General features: G+C 47.2%; 1 long non-coding RNA gene across 1 annotated transcript in view; it reads left to right on the top strand.

Annotated features, from left to right (window-relative positions):
• Window positions 1-274: 274 nt before the first annotated feature.
• Window positions 275-18473, top strand: part of LOC110300474 (uncharacterized) — a 64161-nt gene continuing 45962 nt past the window's right edge. The window contains exon 1 of the long non-coding RNA XR_003837431.2: window positions 275-527. This is a non-coding gene — a long non-coding RNA (uncharacterized LOC110300474). The remainder of the gene's footprint in view (window positions 528-18473) is intronic.

Below are 18473 nucleotides of genomic sequence, written 5' to 3' on the forward strand. Positions count from 1 at the left end.
TCTCTCTGTACTGGGGATGGAACCAAGAACCTAAACCACATCCCTGTCTCGAATTTCTTCAAATAAGGGTCCCTACCACATTTATATAGACAGGAGACCTACCCTAATGACCTAATTTTAATCTAGTCATTGAGTTGAAGACCCCCCTCCTCCTGTAAACATAGACCCTCTCTGAGGTGCTGGGCGATGATCTCAGCACTGGGAATTCTGTAGAGCCACATTTCAGGATTTTGAAATGCTGAATGGGCCAAAGTCTAAAATGCTTGCACACAGCTCTTTCCCCAGAAACCATCGCTCCGGAGTTTCTAGTGGTGGTCCCTGGGGACTTTTCCGGATTGGTGCCCACATCCACTGTAGAGATTCCACGGAGATCGAGAGAACATTCCATGCTCATCGTACCACCCGGCTTTCAGCACTGAGCAACTGAGGGACAGGGAGTCTGGTGTGAAGGATACTAGACACCCAGAGGCTGACAGTGACAGAGAGCCCACAGGTGGGAGTAGAGTGTGAGGAGGAGGAGGAGGAAGGTATGTAAGAGGAGTTGGCAGGGTGTCTGGGGTCAGAGGCTGTTGTAAAAATAACCTGCATCTGGGACCAGGGTCAGCCTTCCAGATTTGATAGTGGCCTCCTGCCCTGGCCTCCGTCCCCGGGGCCATTTCATACTGTAAGGAGCTGCAACCGGAGCCCTGGGTGTTGGCAGCAGACATGAAGAGGTTGAGCTGGAAGATGGGACGCACAGACTAGGGACAAGGGCTCTTTCAGACCTGTGTTTACACATGTGCCTCCTAGTCTCAGGGAAGTGAAAACAAACTCTCTCAGCCGTCCCTGAGCTACCTTGCGTGACTAAGATGCTGACTTAGAGTGTCCATGTAACCATTCTGGTGGCTTCCAGTGATTTCAGAGGACCAAGAAAAGACTTGTTTCCCAGGTTCTCATTATGTCAGGAGGGCTGTTACGCAAACCCCAGCACCTGTGGGGTCATAGGCCACAGGAATCTCCTGGAGGAAGGGGTGCTGACTCAGGAGCCTTTAGGACTTGGGTAGCAGCCAAGATGACCAATGATCCTGCTGTTCAGGGGAGGTAATTAGCCATTACCTAGGGTCTCAGTTGCTCTTGTCAGTCAGAGGCATTACAGGACACAACTTGGAGTTATTCCTGATCCTGCAGCCCGAGTGCAGAGTCTGCTCTCATGTGGAGTGTGATATCGGCTACCTTTTTACCTTTCTCCACTTTATGCCTCCAGACAGGGCTTCTCGGGGAACCTGGGTGCTTGCTGATTTAGTCAGGTTGCATAGGTAGTGAACCCCGGGGATCCTCCTGTCTCTATCGCAAGTACTTGGATTATAGATATAAACTGCCACATCTGGCTTCTGTGTGGGTGCTAGAGATCTCAACTTGGGTCCTTGTTCTTGTGTAAGCAAGCACTTTACATACCGAGTGTCTCCCCAGCCCATAGATGCTTCTGATATTCAGCTCACACTGGCTCCTTTCAGTTTCTACCTGCTTCTACCACTGCACTGATATTTTCTGGCGCAGAAGAGGGCCCATCTTCCTGTGGCCTCTGCTCACTCACAGACATGGAATCACTGGACTGTACCCCCATGTCAGGTAGTGTGATCCCTGAAGGCTGCCTCCCTCCTTTTTCTAGCTTACAAATCTCCTTCCTGTCTTCATCATTGCTTTTCTCAGAAGAACCATTTACCAGTTTTCTAGGTAGAGGGACAGGGAAACTGCTGTACCAGAGCTTATGTCCCAGGAGAGAGGTCTGCTATCTGATGGCTGCTGTTTCCCTCAGCCCTGGAAGTGTGCTTGCTGTGACCTTAACCTCTGAGTCCTGTTCATCCCCAAACCATTTCCCTGAGTTAGACAGCGTATGTCAAGGCTTTGCTCTGCTGTCTTGCCCACATTGTATGGCTTGGTGTATGGATGGAAGACTTGCTCGGAAATCGTCCCTCTGTAGACGTTGTTTATGTTTATAATGTGAGTTGATTTCCGGATGGAAAAGGAAATGCGTGCTTTCATCCTGTTTATTATTATTATTATTAATTTTTTGTCTTGTATGCCTATGTGCACGTGTGTGCATGCCATGTAGGGGCCAAGAGGACAATGTTGATGTTATTCTTCAAGTGCTATCCATCTCAATTATTTATTTATTTATTTATTTATTTATTTATTTAGTTTTTCGAGACAGGGTTTCTCTGTGTAGCCCTGGCTGTCCTGGAATTCACTCTGTAGGCCAGGCTGGCCACCTTGATCTTTTAAAATTTCAATCTTAAAAAAACAAAAACAACAAAAACAAAAACAAAAACCTTGTTTGTTTGTTTGTTTATTTAATTTTATTTTGCCTGTCTGCATTTCTGCGTACTATACTTGTGCCTGACAGAGGCCAGAAGAGGGCACCAGATGCCCTGGAAATGGATCTATAAATGGTTTTGAGCTGTTCTGTAGGTGCTGGGAATAGAAATTGTCCTCTGGAAGAACAGTGTTCTTCATTTAGTTGAACCTTCTCTCCAGGCCCTAGTTTTTAACTTACCAGAACTTTAAATTCTATTCTTTGATAATTCATATGTGTATACAATGTATCTTTATCAATGTACATCTAACCCAAAGTCTCTCCCCACCCCCTGGATCCTACGGATACTTCCTCATTTCCTCTCCTACCTTTTTGGGTGTGGGATTTTTTTTTAAAGGTGGTATTTATCCTTAGAGCTTGGGAATGATCAGGCTAGGTTGTGCAGACAGCTGTACAGACTCTTCTGCCCCCACCTCCCCAGCACTGGTATAACTAGGATATGCTACCACCCAAGGCTTTTGTTTATGTGTGTTTTGGGGTGTCTAACTCAGGTCCCCATGCTTGCAAGGACAGCACTTTGGATGCCCACCCACCTCCCCAGCCCCTTCTCTGTGAGTTTAAGCAACTTTGACTGCACAGCTGTCTTGCATGTCCTACCCTCCCCCCACCCACATTTTGGAGGTGCATCCAGCTGGCTCCTCTGAACCTGTTCTTTTCATTCTTATCCTTTGCTTCTTTTCCCTGGGCATTCTGGGCTCACTGTCTAGACTGGGGATTCGCCGTGGCTTTTCACTGTGTGCACCACCCCCCACCCCCACCCCACTCTGCTGGATTCTCACAGCTCCTCCTCGACCAACACTCCGGCTCTGCAGCAGTGGCTTTGTCCCCCCTCAGTGTCTGAGGAAACTGATTCATCGCCTGAGGTTCTGTCTGAGAACTGCTTTCAGACAGCCAGAATCACATTTGAGCCTGTGGGTGGGATCTGCGTTTGGGTCTGGACTTTCTTTTGCTTTGATTAGCTTGGTTTGGCCTCCCTCTGGGATGTGGGTTTGCCTCTATGTTTCTTTTTCTTTCTCTTCTCTTCTCTTCTCTTCTCTTCTCTTCTCTTCTCTTCTCTTCTCTTCTCTTCTCTTCTCTTCTCTTCTCTTCTCTTCTCTTCTCTTCTCTCTCTCTCTCTCTCTCTCTCTCTCTCTCTCTCTCTCTCTCTCTCTCTCTCATATAATTTCATGTCCAGTCTCAGGGTTGATCCAAGAGAAATTCTTGTTGTCAGTGACCCGTGGAGCCTCTAGAGTTGGACTATCAGTCCTTAGGAGCTTGTCACCCTCTGTGTCTAGCCAGCTCAGGCCAAAGGTGTGAGTCTATAGATTAAAGTCATATGATTCCTGTCCCAAGTGGGTATTAGTTAACGGTCTTAGTGGCATTTTTAGGGGCTTTGATGGTGGGAGGAGAAGAATTTCTTTCCATGTAGGAAAACAACTACTCAGTTTGGTCTGGAATTCATTTTCTTTGCCCAATTATTTTCAATCAAGCAGCATTGTGAGGAGGAAGCTACTGTGAACTTGTTTAATAACTCAACATTTGTGCCTTTGTGTTTTTCAATATTCAGAAATACACATTTGTTCCTTTTAAGAGTCCTGACAAGAGCTATGGGGATTTAACAGGAACCAGGCTGCAAGACAGGGGTGGGCCATCCATCATGGTAGAAGGGTCGCTGACAGGTTTAGAAACTGTCTTGGCTACTTTTCCCGTTGCTGTGGCAAAACACCTGACAAGACCAACTGGCAAGGCTATTTTGAAGGTGCAGCTCTTCGTGGTGGGCAGGACACGGTGTGACGAAGGGAGCTCTTTACTCTGCACCCACAGTCAGGAGTCAGAGAGAGAATACTGTGGCTCAGCTTTCCATCTCCTTCCTGTTTTTATTCATCTGGGGTCCTGTCCCATGGGATGGTGACCACCCTTCATTCAGGGTGGGTCTTCCCTTCTGAGTGAAGTCTTTCTGGAAATGCCCTCAAAGGCACACTCAGAAGCAATTCAAAACTCCCATCAATTTGACAATAGAAAGTAGCCATTATCATACCCACTAAAGACTCCATGTCTACCCCAGCAACTGAGAACCCAGAGACCCCTACAGGGAAGCGGGAGGCTGTGAGTGCATGACATTCACAGACCAGCAGTGTGCCATGAAGGAGGTAAGCAATACTGTATCAGGCAGGACATGCAAGAATACCATAATCCTGGGAATATGTCCCTGGTGACTTACAGGACATACCCTCAAAGCTCCTTGCTTCTTCTCTCACTAATAGATGAGGTCTCTGTCCCTCCTTCTCATGCATGGGAGATGACTTTGATCAGTAAGTAAGGGGACGTTGACATTATGTGGTATCTGAAACAGGGGGCCTCACGAGGCTATATAGCTTCTGTTTTGAGTTTTGTGTCCTGTGCTTCTGGTCTCTGTCACTAGGGAAGTTTGACCACTGTGTGGTGGCCGTGCTGGGAGGAAGCTGAGCCACATGGAGAAGACACGTGAGGCCTCTGGTCAGCAGGCTGGGTCTCTGAGTCAGCTGAGTCCTGGCTCCAGATGCCTGAGAGGTCAGGCATCCAGTTGACTCCAAACCTCAGCTATGGAGTTACCTCAGCTTTTGAGACTTCCCGGCTGAGGCCCAGATATGTGAGACAGATATCAGCCCTCCTTACTATGTCCCGTCTGAATTCTTCATGTGTGTGTGTGTATATGCATGTACATGTACACATATTTGGGGGCCTATGTGGAGGTTAGAGGTCAACCTCAGGTGTCAGTTTTCAGCCATCCACCTTGTGTTTTGAGATAGGGTCTCTCACTGTCCCAGAACCCATCAAGTAGGCCAGTCTGGGCTGGCCCGTCTCCCAGGGATCCACCTGTTTCTGCCTCCCCAGATCTTTTCTAATTATAAATTTCTAGCCCAGATCTGTCCTACAAACATCCCTGCATATGCAGGCGGCTTCGTACTTTCCTCTGAAATCTAAAAATTTTACAAGAAACCATTCCGGCGTGTTTATTTTTACTTTCTGCCTGCACTTTCTTACATTTGTGACATTTCTCCAGAAATTTTTTCCTGAGTGGCTTGATTTTAACTTTGTTCTGCTCTTCGCTTCGGTTTTCAGTCCAGGGGTTGGGGGGGAACTCTTGGCTCCCCTCTGCCCATCGTTTGTATTTGGCCCTTTCTCCCCGATCTCCCTCAGTTCTCTTACTTCCTGTGTTGAGTTCCCATTTATCCTCGCTGCTGATCTTAAGTCTGGATCTTCTGGATTTGCTCTGTTTTTAAAACCCAGTCCTTATTTCTGGATGGCTTTATCCTTTTACTCTTAACACTGTCTTGAATTCTCTACATTGGCTTCTGAGTTTTCCTAGCGATCATTTATGATCTCTCCCTTGCCCCTCATCGGAGTCTCACTCAGGAAAACCAAACTTGCCACCACTGAACTACACCCGGAGCTCCCTAGCCCACCCTTAGAGTTTTTTTTGTTTTTGTTTGTTTTAAGACAGGGTTATACTATATAGCCCTGGCTGTCCTGGAACTAGTTCTGCAGACCAGGCTGGCCTTGAGATCTCATAGATCCACCTGCCTCTGCCTCCCAAGCGCTGACCAGCCCTTGGAGTTGTGAAGTAGTGTCTTGTTAGGTAGTCCAGGCTGTGTTTAGACTTGCCATTCTTCTGCTTCTGACTGGCAAGTGCTGAGACTACAGGTGTGCACTACCTTGCCTGACTCCATGTTTAAAGGTTTTAAATGTGAGAGACCTTTCTTTTAATTATTTACATTTATTCCTTTGTTTGTTTGGATACGCAAGTGTGCCTGCTGTGTTGTATGTGGAGGTCAGAGGATTACTTGAGGGAGTTGGTTCTCTCCTTTCACCATGTGGTTGCTGGGGATTGAACTCAGGTCATAAGGGTTTGATGCCAAGCGCCTCTACAGCTCTCTCATCTGCCCCTGCCTGCTATTTATGGAGTGGGTATCTATGAAGTTTTGTTTTTGCTATTCCCCATGACATATATTCTTTATTTCCTTATTGGATATTGGAGATTATATATATATATATATATATTGCTATAGGTGCCATCCCAGAATATTCTCCAATCTATATTCAACATGTTAGCTAACATGGTACTTTAAAAGACTTGCATCAGACCCTGTGATGCTGCTCTTGAATCTCGATGGCTCTATAGTCCTAGGCAACACACATTTCCTCACATAGTTTTATAAAGGGCTCCGTGTTTCCGCCACATTTTTCCCTATCCTCGATGTCCCTCATAGCTCATTTTAATCTACATGCCCCCCTTGCTTATCATGTCTCAGCCTATGGGCCTCTACATGCTCATGGGGTACTCCAGGAGAGGCTGTACCACCTATGCACTCACAGCTGCTGTCCCCAGGACCTTCTTGGATCACCTCATCCCCTGTGGTCTTTCACATCCCGACTTTTCCTGTTTCTTTTTTCTCTCTTGGCTTTTATGTCTTATATTCTAATTCCTTACTTTGCGAATGCGAGTCAGAGAGTAAACTTCAGGAAGTATCTGAAAACAAATCCTTCCAGCTCTGTCAAGGGGAAAGGCAGTGGGTTAGAGAAAGAGCAGAGAAGATGGTTAGAGAGAGACACTGTGGAGAGTGTGCTGCAGTCCTGGTAAAGGGCAGGATTTGTGATGACTACAAAGGCAGAACAGGGAGAGGATAGGGAGCAGTCCAGGCTGGGACACACTGCTTCTTTCATTGATGGACTGCTGCTCTCCCAGCTTGCCCCAGCCATTCTCATTCAAGGTTAGTTTTAAATAGCTGAACTGCTAGGTGTGTGCGGCTAGTGGGAAGCTCAATTGCTTAAAGGGAGTGAATATCTCACTATCTCTCCATCTCTATCTATCTATCTATCTATCTATCTATCTATCTATCTATCATCGATCTACCTACCTATCAATCTATCATCTATCTGTCTATCTGCCAGTCAATAAATCAATCTTCTATCTATCTATCTATCTATCTATCTATCTATCTATCTATCTATCTATCTATCTATCATCTTTCTATTTTCTATCATCTATCCATCCATCCATCTATCATCTATCTGTTTGTCTCTCTATCTGTCTCTCTGTCTCACTCTATCTCTCTATCTCTGTCTCTCTGTCTCACTATCTATCTATCAGTATCATCTATATTTCTATCTCTCTGTCTCTCTCCTCTCTCTCTCTCTTTCTCTGTCTCTCTATCTATTATCTATCTCTCTACCTCTCTAAATCTCTGTCTATCTATCTATCTATCTATCTATCTATCTATCTATCTATCTATCTATCTGCATTGCTAGGGAGGACTGAGCAGCACCCTAGCATGGAAGAGGCTTTTTCCTGTGGGTCTCAGGCTCAGACTCTAGCTACCATCTTGTTCTCTCTGTGTTCACTCGGGGCTGTGTTGAGGTGGAGATTTGGGGTGACAGATCTATTTTGTGTTGGAAAGTGGTGTTGGCAGGAAGGTTGAGGGCACCCACTTCTCCACAGTCCGACCAGTTTCCTGTCCAGCTTCCTTCTAGTGGCCCCGGGCAGCATTCCAGGAGGGCACAAGCAGAAGATGTCAGGCTCAAAATCACATGCTATTAACTAACATGTGACTCCTTATGTATTCTTTTCCAGGGTCTCACTGTGTAACCTACACTGGTCTCATTTATGCAATCCCCCTGTCTGAGTAAATGTTGAGATTGCAGGTTGGTGCTGGAGATGTTACTTCTATTAAATTTTATCTGTTTTAGCCACTCGCAGGCTGGCTCCAATCCAGAGAGGTCCAGAAAGGAGCCTTCAACTCCTTCACCAAAAAGGAGTGGTTTGTTGTTGCTTCTACAGAAGGGAACTAGCTCTTGTGTTTTCTGCATGGTGGGTTCCACTTGACCCTTAATGTGGTCTTAGAAGGAGATCTTTGAAGCAGAGTGGCCAGGGTCAATATTCAGCCTGTCTAAGGATCTGAAACCAGAGGGCAGAGGCTATGATGAAGCACCATGACCAAAAGCAAGTTGGGGAGGAAATGGTTTAGTTGGCTTGTTTCCACATCCCATCCATCACTGAAGGAAGTCAGAATAGGAAGTTAAACAGGGAAGGAACCTGGAGACAGGAGCTGATGCAGAGGCCATGGGGGCGTGCAACTTATTGGCTTGTTCCCCATGGCTGGCTTAGCCTGCTGCTTTCTTATAGAACCTAGGAGCGCCAGCTCAGGACAATCAGCTGGGCCCTCCAACATCATTCACTAAGAAAATGTTCTATTTTGCCTACTGACCAGTCTTATAGAGGCATTTCTCAATTGGGGTTCCTTCTTCTCAGATGAATGACTCTAGCCTTTGTCAACTTTACATAAAATTACTCAACACAGCAGCCCATCCTGAGCTGCTCTGTGTGTGTGTGTGTGTGTGTGTGTGTGTGAGTGAGAGAGAGAGAGAGAGAATGTGTATGTGTGTTTGAATTTAAGTGTGTATGTGCATGTATGAGTATGTGTGTGAGTAATTGTGTATGTATGTGTGTGTAGGTGTGTGTGCCCATGCATGTGTGTGTATGTGTGTATGTGTGAGTATATGAGTATGTGTGTGTGTGAGTATAAGTGTGTATGTGTATGTATGCATGTATTTATGTTGTGTATTTGTGTATATGCGTATGTATGTGTGTGTATATGTGTGTGAGTATGTGTATGTGTGAGTATATGAGTACGTGTGTGTGAGTATAAGTGTGTATGTGTATGTATATGTGTATTTGTGTGTGTGTATGTGTATGTAAGTGTGAGTGTGTGTATTTTTGTGAGTGTGTTTGTGCGAGTGTGTATGAGTGTATATGTGTGTGAGTATGCATGTGTGTCTATGTGTGTGTATACACATGTTCAAATGGGCATCTTGTGTGTTCTCATGTACATGCATGTGTGTGCATGTGTGTTTGGAGGCCAGAGGCCATCCTTGAACATGGTTCCTTAGGAACCCTTCACTTGTTTTTTGAGGCATGGTTTCTCAAATGCTTGGGTTTGCCTATTAGGCTAAGCTGATAAACCCCAGGGATCTTCCTGCCTCTACTTCCACCTGTCTCTGCTTTTCCAGAGCTGGGATGACAAGCACATGCCACCACAGCAAGCTTTTTTTTTTTTTTTTTTTTTTTTAGCTAGGTCCTGGGGATCAAAGTCAGATCCTCATGCTTGCATAGCAACCACTTTACTGATGAAGCCATCTCTCAACCCCTGGGCTGCCTCTCCATAGCCAGGAGGAGATGTGGTCACTAGGTAGAGTCTGGGTCAGGGAGGAACAGGTCCCTTTATCTCTTTCCACCATCTGAGACTCACTACCTGGAAGCCAGTAGGATGATGTAATCATAGACCTAGCAGGATGATGGCCGCTTCCTTGTGTGGGTGGGACCACCACATCACCAAGCCGGGGAATCCCATTGGTGACAACATAACATCTTTTGAGCTGACATGGCACCCAGTGGCCCCACACTGGCTCCGAGTGACAGAATCTCAGGGAGGTGTGTGCAGAGCTGGTGACAGGGCAGTCATCTGCAGTCACCTCCAGGGGACTTTGTGGTTGATTCTCTGATGATTCATTTCTGACCTGGTTTTAACACTGTGACTCAAAATGTACCACTTTCATTAAAAATAACATTCACTGGGGGCTAACGGCTTTCTGTTTTCTATGCTTCACTGTACAGTGTGACCTCTGTCTGGGAAGCTGGCAGGTGCAGGCGAAGGCTTCAGAGGGACCCAAACAGAATTTTGAGTGATGGCACTGGGCCACAGACTCTAAGAGGGCTTGATGCTGGTGTGAGTGTGTATATATGTGTTTGTGTGTGTGTATGTGTGCCCTGAAGCCTTCACTCTGAACCTCTAATAGGGGGCTCACATCGACTCCTCAGGAGCTCTTTCTAGACTTGTGATGCAGAGAAATGGAGGCTTCCTTCAGACTGCAAAACAGAGAGGCCTCCCATTCTGCCCAACTCACTGAAAGAGGGACATGGAGGGGGTGAGAGAGAGAGAGGAAGAAGCAGAGGGTAGGGGTGGGGGAATCCCAGCTGCCCGTGGGACTGCATCAAAACCTGCTGCTTTCTGTGAGACGCCCAGCCTTTCTGGTTTGGAAAGACAAAGTTTTGGGCATCCTCTACCTCTTAACTTGAGTGGGGGAAAAAGCATAGAAAAATGCTCCCGTGAGCATCCTTCAGGGTGGAAGCCCCCTGGTGAGGCAGTCTTTTAGATTGTGTTCCTTCTCGCTTTCGTGTGTGTGCATTCGTATGGACGTTCATGTATGTGCATGCACATGTGTGTGCATGTATGTGGGGTCAGAGGCCAATCAGTCCCTCAGGTGCTGTCACCTTATTTTGAGATAGGATCTTTCACTAGGTTGGAACTTACTGAGTGGGCCAGGCTGGATGGCCACTAAACCCCAGGGTGGGGGTGGGGCCCAGCTGTTGGTTCCTCCCCAGTTGGAAGCTTACAAGCTGAGCCCCCATGCCCTGCTTTTAAATTTAGGCTGTGGGTCCTCCTTCTTACACAGCAAGCACTTTATAAACTGAGCTGTCTCCTTAGTGCCTTCATTTGGAGTTTAATTTAATTTGATACTTTTTGAAACAAAGTTTCACTATGTAGCCCAGGCTGGCCTCAAACTTGCCCCAATCTTCTTGCCTCTCAAAATTGAGATTACAGGTTTGACCTACCTTGCCTGATTAAATCTTGGGTAGTTGTTGTTGTTGTTGTTGTTGTTCTTCTTCTTCTTCTCCTCCTCTTCTTCTTCTTCTTCTTCTTCTTCTTCTTCTTCTTCTTCTTCTTCTTCTTCTTCTTCTTCTTCTTCATGATATTAGAAACATCAGAGTAGGGGAGAAGTACAACCGAGAGGGTGGGTGGGAAATGATTGTTTCACGATGACAGCAGCTAATTAAGAGACTGGTTGTTGTGTGGGGACAGTGCTGTAGCAATGTGAATAGTATTTTCCAGAATGTTATGCCAAGATGGTATGTTTCTATTTTCTCCTTTGTGTGTTTTGTTGCAGTAAAAAACCAGTGGGAAACATGGTCTTGGAAGATGCTCAGAGAAGTGTTTACCCCACAAGCTTAAGGACCTGAGTTCAGATCCCCTGTGCCCACATAAAAAGCTGTGTGTGGTGACACACACCTGTCTGCAATCCCGTGTTGGGGAGGCTGAGGCAGGAGAGTATCTGGGGCTTGTTGGCCAGTGAGTCTGAGTCTAGCCAGCTGGTAAGATCTATGATCAGTGAGAGACCGTCTTGACTAGCAAGGTGGGGAGCAGCCTAGGAAGACATCAGATGTCAACCTTGGCCTCTACACATGCAAGGACCTATGCTCCTTCTCATGTATGCTCACACACGTGAATGTGCACACACTTATAAAAAGGTGGTCTTGGTTGCATGGTCAGGTCTGGCCCTCATGGAAGAGCTCCAAGATTCAGCCTCTGCAGCCCATGTTGGCTCTGCATCTAGAGTCTTCCTGGGCTACCAGCATGGGGGTGGGGGTGGGGGCAGAATATCACCCTCTTTGGGGGCAGTGGTACTTTTTGGCATGGTTCTTTTTGGTTCCCACCTCCCATATTTCCCAGAGCCCTGGCCAGGATTCAAATCTGCTCTGGGATCCCTGCTCACTTCCTTTCTCTCTTCTGGTTCACTGGCTTCAGGCTGGTTCTCCCCAGATGAGCCTCCTCCATCCTTCCCTGGCAATAGCCCATAGGCACTGCTAGGTGATTTGTCCCTGTGGAAATCGAGAATCAGACTATTGGAGAGACAGCTTAGTGGTTCTGGATAGGTGTGGCATTATCCAAAGTGCTCTGTCCTTTGCCCTTGTCTTATCACAGACCAGGGGCACTGTGGGACCAACATCACAGTTTGGGGGAGCTTCATGCCCGGAGCTCTGGGTCTCAGGGGGTTTGGCTGCATTGCTTGGCCCATTTCCTACTACCCCACATGATAAGGAACTTACCCAGCAAGTTAGGTTTTAGGCCTTTGCTTTCAGTTTTGGAGTTGGATTTTTTTGTTTGTTTGTTTTAAACAATGGAAGGCAACATGAATATTGACCAGTGGGAGCCAGGGTTTTTGGGTTCAAATCCAGGATCTGCTTCTGTATGGCTTTACAACCTCCAGAAAGGGGCACGGTGTGTCTGGGCTTTGTGCTGTTTCTCCTATAAAATGGGGCTGGGGAAATAATTAGAAGTCGCTAGCTCAGGGCTAGAAACATAGCTCAGCCAGTAAAGGCACTTGCTGCTGAGCCTGACTACCTGACTCTCTTCAACATGTGTGCCCTGCATACACACACACACACACACACACACACACACACACACACACACACACACACAGAGCACACACCGCACAGACACACATACCACACACACATGCTAAATACAAATTAATATAATTTCCCAGCTCAGAGTTTTCTGGGAATTTTTGTTTTTTTGTTTTTTGTTTTTTGTTTTTTGTTTTTGTTTTTTTTTTTTTGAGACAGGGTCTCACATGTAGTCCTGGCTGGCCTTGAACTTGGAGTGATCCACCTGCCTTTGCCTCCTGAGTGCCTCTACAGCCAAGATTTCATCTTGTTTTTAAAGATTCCTGGCAGGTATGGCAACGAATCCTTGATCTGCTGTTTTATTGGTTGCTTTTCCTTTTTAGATCAGTAAACAGACCCACAGAGGAAGAGTGGGAGGTGGCAGGTGGCTACCCTCCCTGTCTCCAGCATCTCCTTTCTGTGAGGGCCATAGAGAGGGCTGCTTTGGAGCACAGCCCAGTCTCCTGCCCACTTGGATCTGAAACCTCTGTGTGGGATGTGGATATCAGGGTCTGCTTGTTAGGTTTTAGGGTAGAATGGGGTTCAAGAGAGAGTGGCAGGGTCAGAAGTAAAAACCTTTTGCTTATCTAGGGGAGGTAGCGTGTGTTCTTTGAAGGTCCCTCTGTGTGTGTGTGTGTGTGTGTGTGTGTGTGTGTGTGTAGGCTGCAAATGCTACCTTACATGAGAAAGTTTTTCTAGCTATTGTTAAGTAAAGAATTAAGAAGTTTAAAGACGGCTCAGCAGTTAAAGGTGCTCTTTGCATAAGCCTGGTGAGTGAATCTGGTCTCCCTGAACCTCAGTACAGCTGGAGGTGGTCTTAAGCTTGTGTCCCTCCTACCTCTGCCTCTTAGGTGCTGGGGTTACAGGCACAGGCCACCATACCTTGGCTCACTCAGTTTTCTGTAGCTATTTTATCAGCTCACATTCCACCTATGGTGCACAGGGATTTAAACCTTGAAGCAAGATGCCTGAGTTACTGTCATCGATGTGACAGAATCCCTGCAGAAACACTTAGAGAAGGATTTACTTTGGCTCATGGTTTCAGGGGAATCTCAGTTGACTGTGTCTTTCACTGACCTAAGAACTCACTGATCATACTAGGCTGATCATGCTTCTACCTCCTTAGTGCTAGGATTAGAATGGGGAACAAAATACCCCTGGAAGGAGTTACAGAGACAAAGTTTGGAGCTGAGACTGTAGGAAGGACCGTCCAGAGACTGCCCCACCTGGGGATCCTTCCCATATACAACCACCAAACCCACACACTATTGCATATGCCAGAAAGATTTTGCTGACAGGACCCTGATATAGCTCTCTCTTGTGAGGCTGTGCCAGTGCCTGGCAAATACAGAAGTGGATGCTCACAGTCATCTATTGGATGGAACACAGGGCCCCTAATGAAGGAGCTAGAGAAAGTACCCAAGGAACTAAAGAGGTCTGTAACTCTATAGGAGGAACAACAATATGAACTAACCAGTACCCCCCAGAGCTGTGTCTCTGGTTGCATATGTAGCAGAGGAGTTGGCCATCAGTAGAAGGAGAGGCCGTTGGTCTTGCGAAGATCATATGCCCCAGTACAGGGGAATGCCAGGGCCAGGAAGCAGGAGTGAGTTGGGGAGCAGGGAAGGGGGAGGTTATAAGGAACTTTGGGGATAGCATTTGAAATGTAAATGAAGAAAATACCTAATATAAAAAATAAACAAAACAAAACAAATATATGCTACCGCCCCTGCCTTTTAGATGTGGGCCAGGAGATCAAACACAGGACATTAAACTTGCACAACAATAAATTTACTAAGGGAGCTTCCTCCCCAGACCCCTGTTTACTCTCAGTAAGCTCCAGCTGAAAGTGGCCAGTGAAGCTGTGAGACAGACACAGTCGTGTTTCTGAAACAAAGAAACACAAGTGGACAAAACAAGGTTTCTTTTTTCTTTTGCCCCCTTCTGTTCTTTATAGTTCTGTCCCTCCTTCCGTTTTTTTTTTTTTTTTGGTTGTTGTTGTTGTTTTGTTTCCCTCTCTCTAAATACTTGGCAAAACCGAATAATTTGCCACAGACTGATCAGGACCCTCTCTTCATCTTCCCAAGAAAACCTGTGCCCTCCGAGAACCAACACTGTATTTAATTTAGGGTGGGAGCCACAGAAGAGATGAGGCCTCCCTCAGGTAATGGATGGCAGTGTGTGCTAGTGATTAGAACAGTTTCCGGCACTGACAAGGCAGGGAAGTCTGAGTCCCTCCCCTGTCATCTTCAGGCACCTTGGAGGATGAGCCTTCTCTTTAATTCTGGCTCACTGTATATAAGCTGAGGAAGCCTAACAGGAGGACGTGCCTGGCTCACACCCTCACGTTGGCTTATCCTGTTATGGCTGCTGTGCTGCCTTTGGAGGGGAGGGGGGTAGAGATGATAGTGTAGGAGGGTGGTGATAGCCACCCTTGTGAATACTGAACTTTGCCAGTCCAACCTGAACGTACAGCGCCCTGCAGCCTGCAGAGCCTTGGGCTGAAATCAGAGAAGAGCATCACACAGAGGTGACCAGAGCCAACCAGGGTGCTAGCTACCTTTTCTGTTGAAGAGACAGGCTGGAGGAAGGGTTAGTTTTGGCTCCTGGTTTGAGGGTCACTTGATCATGTCAGACAAAAGCACAAAGGCAGGAGTATCTGATGGCTTGCTTACCTCTCAGTAGACCAAAAGGTGGGCCAAGAGCAGGGAAGCAGACCTCGCCTTGGCTACAAACCTCAAGGCCCATCCCTAGAGATATACTTTCTCTGCTAGGCCTCAGCTTTCATATTCTCCAGAAGCTCAAGAAGTATCAATGTCAGCAGCAGACTAGGTGTTCAAACACGTGAACCTGGGGGAACATTTGACACTCACTTTGGTGTGCAGTCACCCAGCCAGCTCCATTAGCCGACAGGAGGAAGAGTGGGCCTCGTTGGGTGCACACACAAGTCCACTCTATGCCCTCTGACTACTGCAGGCAGTGGTGTTCACAGCCGTGTAGACCCATATGGTGGAAGGATGAGCAACAGAACAGAGCAATGGCCTCGGATTCAGGAGGCCAGGCCCTGGGCCCCAGCTCTGCTGTCCATTAGCGCTGTGGCTTCTGGCATTCTTTCCCGCCCCCAAGGGCTGACCATCCTGTGGTGTGGCCCACGTCATCAAGATCTGGTGAGGCTCCAATGAGGGGGTGGCCATGAACTGAAGACTACTAGGGGAGCGTGAGGGCTGGCGGGGGTGGGGTTTCATCTGGGGCCCACATTAAGGTTAAGCAGGACCAGAGCTCATCTGGCAACGGGAACAGCAGACTGCACAGGCATGTTAGATCTGCTGTGACTATAACTGTAGCAGGCAGAGAAAGACATGGAACTCATGGAAGGGGGTCTAGAAAGAGTGATCTTGGACCCTGTGGGCATCCTGAGGGGCCTTGTGGACACTATGAAGAACATGAACTTGAACCCCTCCCGGGGCAAAGAACTCACAGCGCTCGCTCAAAGAAGGATATTTCCCCCTTTTTATTTTTATGAGACAAGATCGCACTCTGTAGCCTAAACTGGCTTTGAACTTACTACGTAGCTCAGGCTGGACCTAAACTGGATGTGATCACAGAATGCTGGGATGGTAGGCACAAGCTATCTTGGCCAGCTTAGAAACTAGTGATTGTGGGGGGAGGGGTGGCCTATGAGATGACTTTGTGGGTAAGACATTTGCCACTAAGGGTAATGGCTTGAATCTGATTCCTGGGACTCACATGGTGGAAGGAGAGAACCAACTCCTTCAAGTTGTTCATCCGCATGCTCTCTCTCTCTCTCTCTCTCTCTCTCTCTCACACACACACACACACACACACACACACACACACACCTTACAAACTAATTGGTTAATGTCTGGTTACTTCATGTCATTATTATTATTATTATTATTATTGGGGTATGGTTGATTTTTGTTGTTTTTGGAGCAGGGTTTCGTTATGTAGCCCAGGCTGGTCTTGAACCTGAGATGATTCTCCTGCCTTAGCTTCCTGAGCACCAGGGTGACAGATTGTGTATCTGGCTTGTCAGAGATGATTTGGAAGGTAGGTGGGGGCACTGTAAGGCCAGACTCCTGAGTAAAGAACAAAGCCCTAAGGGAGTAGACCCAGAGAAGGACATAGAAATTTAAACTTTCCCATTTGTTGTGCAAATATCTGTACTGGTTGGTTTTGTGTCCACTTGACCCAAGTTAGAGTCATCAGAGAGAAGGGAGTCTCAGGAGGGGAAGTGCCTCCATGAGATCCAACTGTAAGGCGTTTTCTCAGTGATTAATGGGAGAGGACCCAGCCCATTGTGGGTGGGGTCATCCCTGGGCTGGTAGTCCTGAGTTTTATAAGAAAGCAGGGTGAGCCGGGTGTGGTGGCGCACGCCTTTAATCACAGCACTTGGGAGGCAGAGACAGGCGAATTTCTGAGTTCGAGGCTAGCCTCGTCTACAGAGTGAGTTCCAGGACAGCCAGGGCTATACAGAGAAACCCTGTCTCGAAAACAAACAAACAAACAAGAAGGAAAGAAAAAGAAAGCAAGCAGGGTGAGCAGGCCATGGGAAGCAATCCAGTAATCAGCACTGATCCATGGTCTCTGCATCAGCTCCTGCCTCCAGGTTCCTGTCCTGCTTGAGTTCGAATCCTGACTCCCTCCAAGTGTGGACTGTGATCTGGAAGTGTAAGCTGAAAAAACCCCTTTCTGTCCAACTTACTTTTTGGTCATGGTGTTTCATCACAGCAGTAAAAACCCTAACTAAGACGTTGTAAGTCAAGGTAAACCTCAGAAACTCTCCTGAGTTCCCAGCGCCTGGGATCAAAGACAAGGACAGCCTTTGGGTGTGAGAAAGCTGTGGTTTATGGGCATTGAAAACCACACAGACTTTTCTCTGTGGCAATTCACTTTACTCCAGTGGGGAATTAGAAGTGTTGGGGACAGGAACCTAAGAGACCGTGGTGTTATATGTGCAAATAAAGGCTGATACATGGTGACATTATCTGAGGCATCTCCAACTCCTGTCTTCCACCAGAGAGTCTTTGACCCAGGAAGAGGAGGAGGCAGGCCATGAGACCCAGGACTCATCACAGGGTGGCTAGGCACCAGCCAGCAGGGACTGGGGTCTCTTATTTCTGAAGATCTGGACATATACAGGCTTTAAGACAGCTGATGTTACTCCTGGGGGGACAACTGCCAAGGGACAGCTGCACCCTGGTCATCTTAGGAATGTCACAAATGGTGGCCTGAGAAGAATGTTGATATTTCAGTCTCTCAGGAACTCCCCCCCCACCCCACCCATGCAACCACTGTGCTATGTCCCCAAGAACTCCCTGTGAAGTTCTGCAAGGTGTCTGCCCACCTGACCACTCAAAGTTTTACTCTATATGGGGGACATGTGGCCCCTTCAGCCATCTTATCAATCACAACAGGACATGGGTCCTGGATCAGTGTCTCCTTTCATTGCTCTTGTCTGCAGGGACAGTGTGGGGGGACAAATGAAGAGACAGAGATGTCACAGATGTCACCACCAAGGATAGCAGGAGGGAGCTGTGTGGGAAGAGTGAGGTAGCCCCGTTGGTCTCCTTGGTCTTCGTCTGGTTCCTGTGTGACTGGGAAGCCATAAGGAAAGGTGGATTGACTTCAGGATGTGGTGACGAGTGACTGAGAATGAGAAGTTTCTCTTCTTTCTGATTTTTTTTTTTTAAATACAGAGTCCCACAAAGCCAAGGCTGTCCTCAAATGTGTGCTATGTCTGGTCTGTGTGGTACTAGAGATCAAACCCAGGGTTTTCATGTGTGTTAGATGAGAACTCAGTCAACCATGCTAGATTCCAGGCTGCGTTCTATCTGTTACCTGCTCGCACACATG

Source organism: Mus caroli, unplaced genomic scaffold (genome assembly GCF_978045245.1).
Source record: "Mus caroli unplaced genomic scaffold, Mus_caroli_1 scaffold_10, whole genome shotgun sequence".
Classification (NCBI taxonomy): domain Eukaryota; kingdom Metazoa; phylum Chordata; class Mammalia; order Rodentia; family Muridae; genus Mus; species Mus caroli.